This window comes from Equus quagga, chromosome 21 (genome assembly GCF_021613505.1).
Source record: "Equus quagga isolate Etosha38 chromosome 21, UCLA_HA_Equagga_1.0, whole genome shotgun sequence".
Classification (NCBI taxonomy): domain Eukaryota; kingdom Metazoa; phylum Chordata; class Mammalia; order Perissodactyla; family Equidae; genus Equus; species Equus quagga.
The window spans coordinates 4262103-4276078 of record NC_060287.1 but is presented as its reverse complement, the minus strand read 5'-3'; positions in this window follow the sequence as shown (position 1 = coordinate 4276078).

The following is a 13976-nucleotide window of genomic DNA, read 5'->3' as shown; positions in this document are numbered from 1 at the left end:
ACCTCAATTATCTCTTTTCTCCAGCACTCTGTTCTGAGAACTACGGTCACCTTGGGAGTCCTAGGTTTCTCACCCCTGTGATGAAACATGGAAATTATCTCAATATAGTCAACTGGAGCATTTGAAGGACTCACCTCATTTCTTTTCCATCTTTCAGGGCTCACTGTCCTTTTGGCACTGTTTGATAAACAATGTTTTGCAAACTGCTATTTCATACATTTTGCTTGTTCCAGTGGGAGCATAAATCTGGTTCTTGTTATTGCATTTAAGCCATCTAAAATAAATTAGGGGTAAAGGAGTTCTCCATGCGAATTGCGAGTCATCGCAAGTGCTCTGGCTGGAAGCTGGAACCTCATGGGAAGAGAGCTTTCTCTCTTTCTCTCTCTCTCTCTCTCTCTCTCTCTCTCTCTCTCTCTCTCGTACACACACACACACACACACACAAACACACAGTTTAGCTCCCCAAATCCCAGGCCTACTTGTACTAGCAGTTATGGAAGTAGATTTAAAGCCAAACCAAACAAAAATTTAATGCTATGTAGTAATCAGATATAATAGGAAGAACACCAGACTTGGAGTCAGATGACCTGGATTAAAATCCAGGAATGTAGCTCTTGAGTCTGAACAAATAAGGTAGCCTGTCTTTGACTCATTTTCCTCATATGAAAAGGTTAATTAATAATTCCAAGCCCACAAGATTATAATGAAGCCCAAAATACCAAGCATACTATGAGGCTCAATATAGATCCTCTAAAATGCTTGTTTTATTTTCCATGATAATGGGTGTGATTCTATATCAATTTAAATTAACTCGAACGCCCAATATACACAAGATAGCAGCATGTATTATAATTTACCATCTCAAAACTATGTAAAAATAAACTACTACCCCCATTTTGTAGCTAAGGAAACTGAATCTCCATAAAATACATAATCATGGATGAAAGTACAAAATAGGATTGTCTATAGGATTTGAACGTAGTTCAGTTTGAACCATGCTTTTTTCTACTTCTTTCTACAGAGTTTAAGCCTCTTTTCCAAAAATTAATTTCTATAAATATTTTAATTTTAGAGATATGAATGTAATACCAGGATTTTCAAACACTCTGCGCTAACATTTGCTATTTTATGCCCTAAATATATCTAAAATTCTATGGAATCTATAGTTATGTACTCTACATCATAATACATATTCAAAATGCTTTTCTCAGTAAGTGGACTTAATTTTAATTATAAAATTATGTTAAACTGTGATTATTTCCCGTAAAATATTGTTTTTCACTATTGTACTCTCAAAAGACTCTTAGTTAAACGCTGGAAAAATATCAAGATGCACACCCATGAAGAGACAGCTGTCACTTTTTATAGTTAGTGATTCAGCATGTTCTGGTTATTCTTTATGATATAACATAAATTTCTGTCAAGCATGCTACAAATTGACAATGTCAAAAAAAGCAGCATTTCAGAGGCCTGGCAAATGTCATAACCACTCTTAAAACCACATGCTCCTGTTTCACGGCAGTATTTTCAGATGTTTTGCATAAGCAGCACTCTGAATCATTATAGTAAGGATCACATTGTTCCCCTAATAGTAGTCTTTTATGCCCTTTCCGTGTGACATTTTGTTTTAGTCTATTTTGAGTAGATCTCTTTTTCTGTCAAATATTCTCTGGTAAAATGTTTTAACAATCCATTTCTCACAGATGGTCTTTGAGCCTGTGTTTCTCAGCCTGATTCCACGTCTCTCTGCACTTAGAGACCATGCCGCTTCTGCCACAATCTCACAAGCACAGAAATCCATCTTGTGCCACCATTCTTGTTTACACGTTTTCCACTGGCCAAGCACTCAGGGTCTATCTTGTTCCTTGTTCGCGTTTCTCTCCTCAGGCACCTCTCCTACTACCTTCCTGTTGTAACTAGGGCAAGTACTGGAAGTGCCACACATGGATTTGCTGCCTCGCTCGCCCATGCCACCTGGAGGAGAAGATCCTAGAGCAGCTTAGTTCTAGAGTTAACACTGGAGAAACATCAACATGCTCACACACACATATGGACACAAGCATGTAAAATCTTTCTTTCTCTTTATAGCTTAGTGTTTAAGAGCTCAGAATCTGCGGTAGGCTTCCTGGGTTCAAAGCCTACCTCTTCTAAATAACCATGTGACATTTGACAAATTGCTTAACCTCGTTGTGTTTCAACCTTCTTAGTAATAAAATGGAAGTAATTAAAGTACTTACTTATGAGTGTTGCTATGCTTAGAAGAGGGCCTGCTATGTAATAGTGACCGTGTAAGAGTTAGCTATGACTGCTGCCACAGCTAATGCTGCTACTCTTACTATTGCAATGACTATTATTGCTATCATAGTAAAAGCAAAGAGTCATTGAGGCAAAAGTAGGCCAGAAGAAAAATATTGATTTTGGCGACTCCATGTCAGATACCTCTCCCACGCTGACCCTAAATCTACAGCATCTCTATTAATATTATTTATTCCTAATCATAGAAGTCTATTCTCAGGGAAAGCAAAACAAAACAATGAACCAAAAAGCACAAGATGATTCCCTTAACCATTATTATAAATGATATTTATTTTCAAAATCTTTCTACGTTTTTATAGGAAGACAGCCAAACCAGAGAAATAGTTAGCTTTCTTAAATAAACTTTTAAGCATTACAGAACTCTACATGTATCATTTTATTTCATCTTCCAAGAACCCTGTCAAGAAAGTATTATTGTACCATTTTACAAATGAAGTTATTAAAGTTCATAAAAAATTGAATAGCTTATTAAAGATCAAATACAAAGTAAGAGTTGGTATTGATTACCAAGCCCAGTCTTTTCTAGGTTCCAGAGATAAAGAAGTGATATCTTAACTCCAAACCTGGAATTTCTGATTGAGTCACACCCTGTAACTAGCCGAATGGAATGGTATTGTGAGAAGCTAGTGGTTGGACGTTTTCTAAATACACCTACAATTTCTGCTTATAGTTGGCAACCTTATGCTCCTAGGGCTTTCTCAAACTTGGTGAAATAGGTATGCAGTAGATAAGCTGGCATTTGGATACATACACTACTCTTTTGGGACCAGAGCAAAGAGAGCTGCCAGTCTTGTCTTGCATCCATCAATTCATTTAGCAACTGATTTAATTAATCCCAAGTATATGTGCAACCTTGTTGCTCTTCCAGTATGTTATTCACTTAATGTTAAATTCTAATTTCTGTAAAAGTTATTCTTCAAAACTATAAGTTGTGGTTTAGATCATTGTCTTAGCTTGGGCTGGTATAACAAATGCCGTAGACTGGGTGGCTTAAACAACAGGGACTTATTTCTGACAGTTCTGGAGGCTAGGAAGTCCAAGATCAAGGTATCAACTGATTTGGTTCCCTGGTAAGGACTCTATTCTTAGCTGTCAGACATCTGCCTTCTTGCTGTGCCTCTCATGGCAGAGTGAGCAAGCTCTGGTCTCTTCCTCTTCTTTTAAGGACACTAATCCCAACATAGGACCCATCACATGACCTCATCTAAACCTAATTACCTCCCAAAGACCCCACTTCCAAATACCTTACATTGGGGGGTTAGGAATTCAATATATGAATTTAGGGGGAGGCACACAAGCATTCAGTCCATAACACTCATGCTGTTCTTCTGTTTCAGACTCTTCAGTGATTGCCTATTGTAATAAAATGAAGGCATATTTCAGCTTGTTCTCCCTGATCAGTTACTGTTATCACTGTGGGGATGTGTGGAGCCCCTCTCGTCATTCACTCCTCCTCTCCACAGTGACCTTCCCGCAGCTCTTGGCATGTGTTTCCCACCTCAGGGAAAGGCGTTGTATACCTTTTACCTATGATGTTCCTGCTCTGTCTCTTCCTGGTTAATTCACCTTCAGGTCCCTGCCTAAGTGTTGCTTCCTAGAGATGCCCTCTCTGAATTCCAATACTTTATCAATTAAATGCCCCTCTTTTTCTTTCTGTTAACTCCCTGCTTTTCTCCTTCACAGCATTTATCAAAACATGTAATTAAACATGTCGTTGCATTTATTTGTGTAATGATTTTTTTCCCACCTGGTAAACTCTGTGGGGTCAGGGACTATATCTTTCTTGTTTACGATCATAATCTCAGCAGCAGGTAAAGTCTGACACATAGAAGGAACATAATAAATAATTATTAATAAGGAAATCCATGAAGAAAAGAAGATATACTGTCTTAGCAATTAAAATTATGTGGGTTTCACTATCAATTGGTATATGTTAAGAAAAAAAAAAAAAAACAGCATGGCTGTTGCCAAGCGGTGCTATGTCTGTGCCCAGGATCCGAACCAATGAACGCCCAGCCACCGAAAAGAGGAACGTGCAAACTTAACTGCTGCACCAATGGGCCAGCCCTTCACAGGGATATTTTTAATTTAAGTATCTCTGTTAACAATCGCAAAAGTAGGTTCCCCATTCTACTTGCTATGGGTATGTAACTTTCTGGCTTTTGCAGGCTATTTATTTTCTCATCTCCTTCTCTCAAAATATTATATCCAATAATTATAGCCAGGAAAATCCCCATAGAAAGTGATTTTTTTCCCCCAAATCCAAAGATGTACCAATGATCTATAAAGAAAAGAAATAAAAGTAAAGAGTTCAGAAAAATATCTATGCAACGTAGCAAAGTAGGCATTTTCTGTAAGCCAGTCCTCTAATTGCTGCGTTTACTGTTGTTTCATTGGTTTTAAAATGGTACACGATGATGTTTTAATATTTTGTAAATGAGAAAAATAACAAGAGATAGCAATGTAGTCAGGGTTTTGAGGTTAATACTGAAGAAAGTATAAGCAGTATTTTCCCTGCTCAAACTGTAATAATTCAAAGTACTTGTTACTGTTGGCTTCAAATTTGTGAAATTGAGAAAAGCACTATCTTCATAAGCATATGTGCACCATCCCTGTCCCCTGGAGCAAGATTTTCATCTTCTTTTGTTCTTTCTTTGAATTGATAAGTGCATTTCATAGACTATTTACATTTTAAATATCTTCAAATACCCCAGTAGAGTACATCACTACTTGTGAGCTACAGCCATCCATTAACTAACTCTCCTCTCCTCTAGTTAGTTACTCAGGCTCATAAATCTTTACCCATGTGAAGACTGCTTCATGATTTTAAAAATAGAAGTGTCAACGTTTGCTGGCAAATGAATAGTGACTCTAGATTTCATTGACTCTTCGAGCAATACTGTAGCCTTAAAAAAAATATCTCAGGGACACTGATTCTTTGCATGTTGGCCATAAATGAATGACTCACCAAGGCAACTTGGTTTATGTAGAGTTTCCTTTATAAGCAAACCATATATTTCCTGTTCTGTGATGACCAAATGAGAATAGAGGTAGTCTTTTCTGATGCAGTAATCTATAATGGAGCAGGTGAGCTTGATTAATGATTTATATGAGAAACTGATTTATGTACATTTCCTTACTTAACAATGTCCAACATTGACATCTACAGAAAAATTAATTTTTAAAATATTTCTGAGGAAACAAAAATTTGATTCCGGCAGAACAGATTTTCTGAGATTTCATGAAATTTAGGCATAAATGAAAATTCGGCTTGTATGAATTTTATTCATATGGCAAGTGGTATGAGCCAAGACACCATCACCATTAAAAAAAAAAATCAAGCATCCTTGTTTAAAAATATAGTCAGGGTGATTGTTACAAATGTTTTTCTCCTGAAAGAAGTAAAGCCCTGTGAATCCAGACAGAAGTAGGACAAACAGTATGTTAAGGAATTATTACAGCCAAGGGTCATTAGCTATAATCAAGGGCCAGCTTAGAGGCAGAACAAGAAGCAGAAGGTGAGTTTGATCTTTAGCCAGATCGGAAGCCATGTACCATGGAGGCCATCTGGATACCAGAAAGTTAAAATTCTGGTCGTTGACTTTTATTTAATTTGGAATAAGTCTTTAAATTCTAGGAAAAGAGCAAACCTTTCTACAGCTAGACTGGAAACCTCCCTTTCTTCAAATCTCTTGTTACTATTGTGAAATATTCTAAGCCTATCAGTTTAGAAATGCCACTGCCAAAGAAGCTAAGATGCAAAATGATGCATTACAGTTCAACCCTACCAAATCTGAAATCTTTATACTTACTCAGATGTGCACCATATGTTGATATTTTCCTTTTCGTATTCTTTAGGAAAAAGTTCACTATCCACTTAGGAAAATACTGAATTTATTTTCTGTTTAAGCAGCATGTATTGAATTTGTGATATCTGATTTCTTAAAGCATTCTATTATCTTGGAATGTTAATGTTCCATAACTCTTGTTATTCAACCGTTACTATCGTATTGAGCCATCTAAATCTGTACTGTTCAATATGGTAGCCTCTGACCACTTGTACCTATTTGAATTAACTAAAATAAAACATATTAAAAGTTCAATTCCTTAGTCGTGCTAGCCATATTTTAGGTCGTCGTTGGCCACAGGAAATAGACTATTTATAATAGATATAGACTATTTCTATCATCAGAAAAAGTGCTATCGGGCAGCACTGTTTTAGACCAGGTGTTGGCAAACTATGGCCCCTTAGTCACACCCAACCCACTGCCTGTTACTGTGAATAACGTTTAATGGGATCACAGCCATGCCCATGCATTTAAGTGTTATGTATGACTGCTTCACTCTACAAGGCGGTGTTGAGTAGTCGTGACAGATAACAGTATCTCCCATAAAGCCTGCAACATTTGCTATCTGGCCCTTTGCTAAAGACATCTGCTGAACTCTGATCTAAACTATTGACTAAAGTACATTTTTAAGAGCTATAAAAATGAGTAGCTCTTGACTTTTGCTTTCCATTCTTTTAATTTCTATGTAATTCATGTTTTATGTAAATATGTTTCTAGGTCCCCATCTTCTCCTATCTTGGGCTCTCCTTGCAGAGTGGGAGCCTTAAGTGATTTTTCAGATCCAGGTAGAAAAGTGATTGCAAGAAATGGCTACTTTTGTTGTTTACGTCAAATTGAAGTCATAAATTCTCCAGATGCAGGGAATGCTGGGTATTACAGCAGCTAAGCCTGCCATTACAGCCCCAAAATGTATCATAAATCAGTTTGGAGTATTTACAAGCCTCTTTCTTCCTATCTGTTTTATAATATGTAACAAATGCAGTTCACGGTGTTCCTCAGTAATTTGAAGTTCATTTTGTATTTACAGACTCGATTGCACTTTATATGCAAATGACTCATTATACTTTAGAAAAGCAGTATGTTAATTTGATTAATTTCTTACTTTATTTAAATCTTATGAAATGTCACCTGCCATTCAATCTACACACCAGTTATAACAAAACAACAAACATTACAAAGAGCTGAAGCATTAAATTTCTCCTAATCAGAAGACAGATATGACAGGATTCACTTTATGCACATATGAATACTGGATATGTTGGAAATTCGGAATTCTGCAATCTGCAACCAACCCTTCCATGAACCCTAAATAGCAAACTCTCTATGATAAAATTGTCCATCTAAAATAGACACCTGTGAATGTTGACTCAGTTTTCTATGTGGTTTGCAGTAGTTTGTGAATTAGGCAATTTCTGTTTGCAAGTCTGAGGTAGATATAAATAAAACATCTCTTTGCAAGTATCTTTTGTGGCAACTCCTTGTATCTGACATGATGCCATCCCCTTTGAAGGAGTGTGTTTCCTCTTGTCATTGCCTCTGGTCATGGGGAATGATAAGGATAATTATGTCGTCTACCCCTGTGATACTTGGTACTGTGTGTCTCCCTGGTAGGATGCCACGTTTCCTCTTTTCAAAGCAGCTTCCGTTCCTTCTGTCCACTGACTCTCAGCTTTAGGGAATGGGGAAATGTACAGCATGACACTGCAGGCAAGAATTTACTCCTGGAAGCCACAGAAGGGAAATTAGCACGCTTTGGTGGAAAAAGCAACTCTGGAGGAGAGTAACCCTGTAGAGTCAGTTGGCTATCACATGCTAATGCTGTGTGTCGAAGGAATGATGTTTTAGGGCTGTTGACTTGTGTCCTCTTGTGGTCCTTGTGGCATAACTGGATGGTTTATTAAAGAGAGTAAAACCTAGAGAGTATTGTTTGTCCCAGCAATGCCATGGGAAATTGTAGTGTGAGAGAAGGAATAAGGTGGTGGAGGAGGCTCAGACCAGTAGGAAACCCTGGGGTATTTAGAAAACAAAATATAGAAAGGAAGCAAAGATATTTTGGGTCTTTCACATTTTGTGTGGTTAACTGACAGAAGGGAGACATTAATTTGAAGCAAAATGATAATAATATGAGAAAAGTTCAAGAAAAGAGAGAGTTAGTTAAATGAAGAATATTCAAATGTAAGAAAGGATAACATGGGATTCATTAGGAAAAGGAAATTCAAAGGAACGCTAAATAGCCCAATAAAAAAGAAAGCATAATAAATCTTAGTAATTGGCTTGATAATGCCTTAGCAGCTAAATATTCTACTTTTTGTTTTTTAATTGATATTTATGTTCAAGATTGGCCTTTTTGGGGGGTACTTTTAATTGCTGGGGTTTTTTTTTCAGATCAAGAATGATATTCTTTCTTTCCAAGTTTTGGCAAGAATGATTCTTATTTCTTATTGATTATGTCAAGTTTTATATGAGATCCTCCTCATCTGAGGTTGTTCCTACGTGCGTTTTCCTTTCACTGGTTTCCTTAATAAGGAACTTTTGTAGCTTTTGCACTGAGAAATTTTCTAGTGACCTTGAGTAACTAGGAGTATGTAGGCAGACATCTGGTGATTAAGACATTATTGTTTTCACACAAAAGTGGAAGAAAGATTTAGTAAATATGAGAGATATGCATAGAGATTAGGAGAATATTATTAATGACTTTAGACTATGGTATATATTTTAATTTATGTTTATAAATAGCTTTGCTTCCTGTTGTTTTGTAATATAACATTTACCAAACTTCTTTTTTGATGGAATTTACATATGGCACATCAGGATGATTAAAAGCCAGCAGTCTTTTCACAGCATGGCAAAAAGTAGGATTTGATTTACCTTCATGCCTTGCCTACCACTTGCTGTGACTGTACTTTTGAAATTTTAATATTCTCATTTCTCATAGTTTGTTATGTAAAATGTTATGTAAATAACTTTTTAAATTTTTAAGAATTGTTTTTTGAATCTTTATTTAATAAAATAATTGTATGATAAGAAACAAGGTGTGCTTGGTTCTCACAATCCATAATGTTTTCTCAAGGGATAATGTGTTTTAAAGTAAGTAAAATTGTACATATTCTAACATATTGGAATGTTGAAATCTCTAATACCATGACTTTTTAACAAGTATTTAAAAGGTTTCAAACTATTCAGTATATATAGAATTAGCTACCTTGGCAGGGATTAGCATTGCTAGAACACTGTTAAAAATTAAGAGATTAACAGAATTGCATTTGCGATTTTAGCAGCAAATGAAATTCCAAATGCTATGTTGAATTGATGTGATGTATAGAGTTGAATGTGTTAAAATGTTATATAAAGGCAGATTGGTGACAGTACAAGTATGCGTGTTTGTGTGTGTGTATGATAACACAATGCTAATATAAGAAGAAAATGCTCTTATTTCCACAAACAGAATCATCACACAGTTTGAGTGAGTGTAGCTCATTCGTATTTTAATGTGTCAGGATTATAACAAGTTAAACAAGTTAGGTAAAATAGGCCAGAAACTTGCTTTAATGATTTCGTCTTCTGATTCCATATAAAATACTATCACCTACTGTAAAGTAAGAGCTCGTTATGTGTGAGAAATTTAACAACATTATCTTACTCTAGCTTCATCATAACCTTGAGTAATGAGCACATGTGCATTCCATAGTTGGGACAAATTTAGACTGGGAAGTTTGACTAACATGGCAGTTAGTATGTGCTACTAGATGGCAAAGTGGCATGGGCAAGATTTGAACCCAGGTATCTATAGAAAAAGCTTGATTCAAAAGAAAGTCTACATTGTTTTATTTAAAAATTGTAGTATTCTTTCCTTTATTAATGGAAACCCAGACATGTAAGATTTGTTTATACATTGTAATTTTTAATTTTTTTCCCAGTAGATCCTCCTTAGATGTGGGGTTATGAGATGAGTACTTAACATATTGGAGAGAAAGTATTGGAAATTTTTCCTTCAAATGCCATGAGACACAATTCCAACAAGAACTCTCACCTATATAGTCCTTTAATAGCGCAACATTTCACTTTCAGTGTCTAAATCCTTTGTGATCCCCGCAGCTTGCCAACAACTCTCTGAAGAGAGTCTCATTAGATCCACGATACAGGTGGAGGTGCAGAGGCTCCTCACACAAGGCTAACTGGTTGCAAACTGTGCTGAGCCCACGCTCCAGGTCTTGAAAGTACTGCGCTCTTTCCACTTCATCACAGCTGCTTTCATGAATGGATGAGTAGAAAGCCTGCTTTGCTCGTGTTTGTTTTAATGCTTAAGGAAAAAACAATCACTGAAAAATTTGAGATGCTGGGGAAGATTTCAAAATGAAAAACCATGAGTCTAGAGATCAGGGTCAGATGACAGACACTGTGTTGTATGAAATTTTTATCAAGAAAACTATCGTCAGGAAATTGTTGAAACAATTTCTAGTCTGCTTATAATAAAATCATAGTGTGAGAATCACTGCACATTCCAGGCTTCTGTAGAAGATTTGATTCTGTAGGATGTACTTGGGTTTCTGCCATGTCAGTGTGATGCGGAAGTGAGAAGAGGTGGCGGGGATACAGGAACGAGTGCCCAACCAGCCACATGACCTTTAAGGACTATAATGTCATGAGTTGAATACATCATATTGCAGAGCTATATATAACATTGTGTGCGGGAGGCCGAAGAATTTGAAATGTATGCTTTTTTAAGACTGAATTTATTTGTAAGTAGGAAAATCCTCTCAATACAACACTTGGATTATGAGTTGCTTTGCTTTCTTTTGTGTAGGGAAGTCTTGACTTAAAATGTCTGTGATAAGTTCACAAGCATGAAACCTCCTTGGTTTAAATGACACTTAAAGAGCTTTCATAATGACGACCATTTGGATTAAAATAATTGAGATTACATCTTCAAAAAAAACAGCTTTGTGAGATTTTTCCAATCCTTGACCTGTGATTTCATACCTTCGTGAAGTCTGCTGACACGTAGAATATAATAGGTCCAATGTGACTAGGATCAATCATAATGACACATAAATCAACATATTTTAAAAGTTCACAGTGCCCTAATTTTATGAATAATATAGAATATTTAAGGTGTAATAAATTTTTTAAAGACTTCTCATTTTCAGTTATTGCCATGAAATGTTTCCAGAACATGCGAAGCCCTTGAAGTTTTCAGAGTTTTCTCTCTTCTCCTTTTTACTTCCCCACTTCTCATGACACCAAGTGTACAAGAATTCCTCTTCAATTCTATCCCTAGCTCCTCACTCCTCACCTTACTGGTGTTACATGCTGCAGCTCTATGATTCCTTATTCCATTCCATTTTAATATATTTGTCTTTAGCTCTATTCAGGTAATTTAATCAAATATTTATAAATAGTTCATGTTCTTCTCAATGACTGATTCTGTTTTTGTCATAATATTTCTCCATTCATTAGCTTTTTTCAAGGATTAGAAGTAACAGGTGAAAATCAAATGGAATGGATAAGAGAGGGGAATCAATTAAAGATGACCAATGTTTTTGGCTTGAGCAACTGGATGGATGCGAGTACCTTTTCTAAAACAGGGAAAAATAGACAAGGTGAAGTTTAATAAATAGACATTGGTGAAATTGGATAAAATCAAGATTCAACCTGGGAAATAATGTTTGAATTGTCTCTGTGACTTCAAAGTAGAAATAGTACTTGGAAAATTCAGTATATAAGTCTAGAGTTAGAAAAGAAATATAACTGGAGAAAATAATGTCTGATTCATGGAGTAGAGATGATTACTCAGGAGAAAGTAAAACAGACACCAGAGCCTGGGAGTAAGCCCTTGATACCATCCTCGTGATAAGTCTATCCGTCCATTGAGTGTGATTTTAATGGAATTTTCACTTTCAAATTGCATAGTATCATATTGTTCATGTTATCCTGAAAGCCAAATGAAATCTCTTAGGATTATATTCATTTTCATCACAGTCCATAGAATGAAGTTGTTTGTCACCATACTAAGTTCTCACCTGTGGTAAACAAGGTGCCCCCAAATCTCCTTTACTTTCCAAAGACTAACACACCAGATCCTCTTATCAACAGCCCACCTGCAAAGCACTTTGAGTATTTTAGGTTCTGGGCTCTTTTGTAGGCCTCTGTTGAACATAGAAGTCAGTAAACAATCCTACAACATTTCCTTGACATCTTTAAGGACAAACAGATTCTTTTCATGTTAGACCGGAGAGTATTTAAAAGATATTGACTGTAAAATAGGCTAGAGATGACAACCATGCTCATCCATGCGGCCACCCTCACCCTTCATGCCAGTGGAAATGTGATCAAAATTTACAACACGGTATTTTTGAGTCTAGATGTGGCTTCAGAGTCCTATTATATGCATCACACAGAGAAGATTATTCCAAGCTCCTATATTCGGTGTAAAGATGAGTCCCATTTATCATCCCCATTATGGTTTTAATGTGCAATTATCAAACATTTGTCAAACAACTATTCCATAGAAAGCGTTTATTGCGATGAATACTCTATTAATCTGCTACGGCTACCATAACAAAATATCACAGACTGGGTGACTTAAACAACAGAAATTTATTTTCTCACAGTTCTGGAGGCTGGAAGTCCATGATCCTGGTGCCATCAGGTTTGGATTCTCCTGAGGCCTCTCTCCTGGGCTTACAGATGGCTGTCTTATCTCTGTGTCCTCACATGAACTTTCCTCTGTGTGCACACTCCTGCTGTCTCTTCTTATGAGAACACCAGTCCTATTGGAATAGAGCTCACTCTTCTGACCTCATTTAACCTTAATTACCCCTTCAAATGCCCTATCTCCAAATACAGTTACATTGGTGGTTAGGGCTTCAAAATATGAATTTGGGGTGATAAATTCAGTCCATAGCAGATACTAAATCCAATAAAATGATTACTAAAATATAATCTAGCCCTCAAATACTCTCCAGCCAACTTAGCACAAGTATATTTATTTATATCTTCATTATATGTATCATGTTTGTGTGCGTATACATACATAAACATAAGATGCACGTATGTCTTATATATGTACATAAGATACACGTGTCTATATGGACATACATACATATACATATTATATTCACAAAAATTATGGAAGGTATTATGTGGTAACTTTATCATAAGTATAAAGTATTCTTCACACAGAGTTTAGACATGAGTCATTATTAGGTAGAGAAACGAGACTAGAGACCAGAGGAGTATTTAGAAAAGAAAGATAAGAGGACTATATATTAAAAAATAGATACAGTTCTGCAGGATATTAGGCACCAGGCTATGGAGCTAGACTGAATAGTTTCAAATCCTGGCTCCACTTGCTGTCTAACCTAGAGCACTTAATTTTTCCTCTAAATAATAGTAATAACTTGAATTGAGAGAAATAATCACATAATGTATGTAAAACGTTTAAATCAGAGGCTGGGGGCCGGTCCGGTGGCGCAGCGGTTAAGTGCACATGTTCTGCTTCTCGGTGGCCCGGGGTTTGCCGGTTTGGATCCCGGGTGCAGACATGGCACCACTTGGCACGCCATGCTGTGGCAGGCGTACCACATATAAAGTAGAGGAAGATGGGCACAGATGTTAGCTCAGGGCCAGGCTTCCTCAGCCAAAAGAGGAGGACTGGCAGTAGTTAGCTCAGGGCTAATCTTCCTCAAATAAATAAATAAATAAATAAAATAAAATAATAAAAAAAAAATCAGAGGCTAGCACACAAGAGGTCCCTAAATATCTGTTATGGTTATCTGTGGGTTTAAATTGGAATAAACATTGGGCATTCAG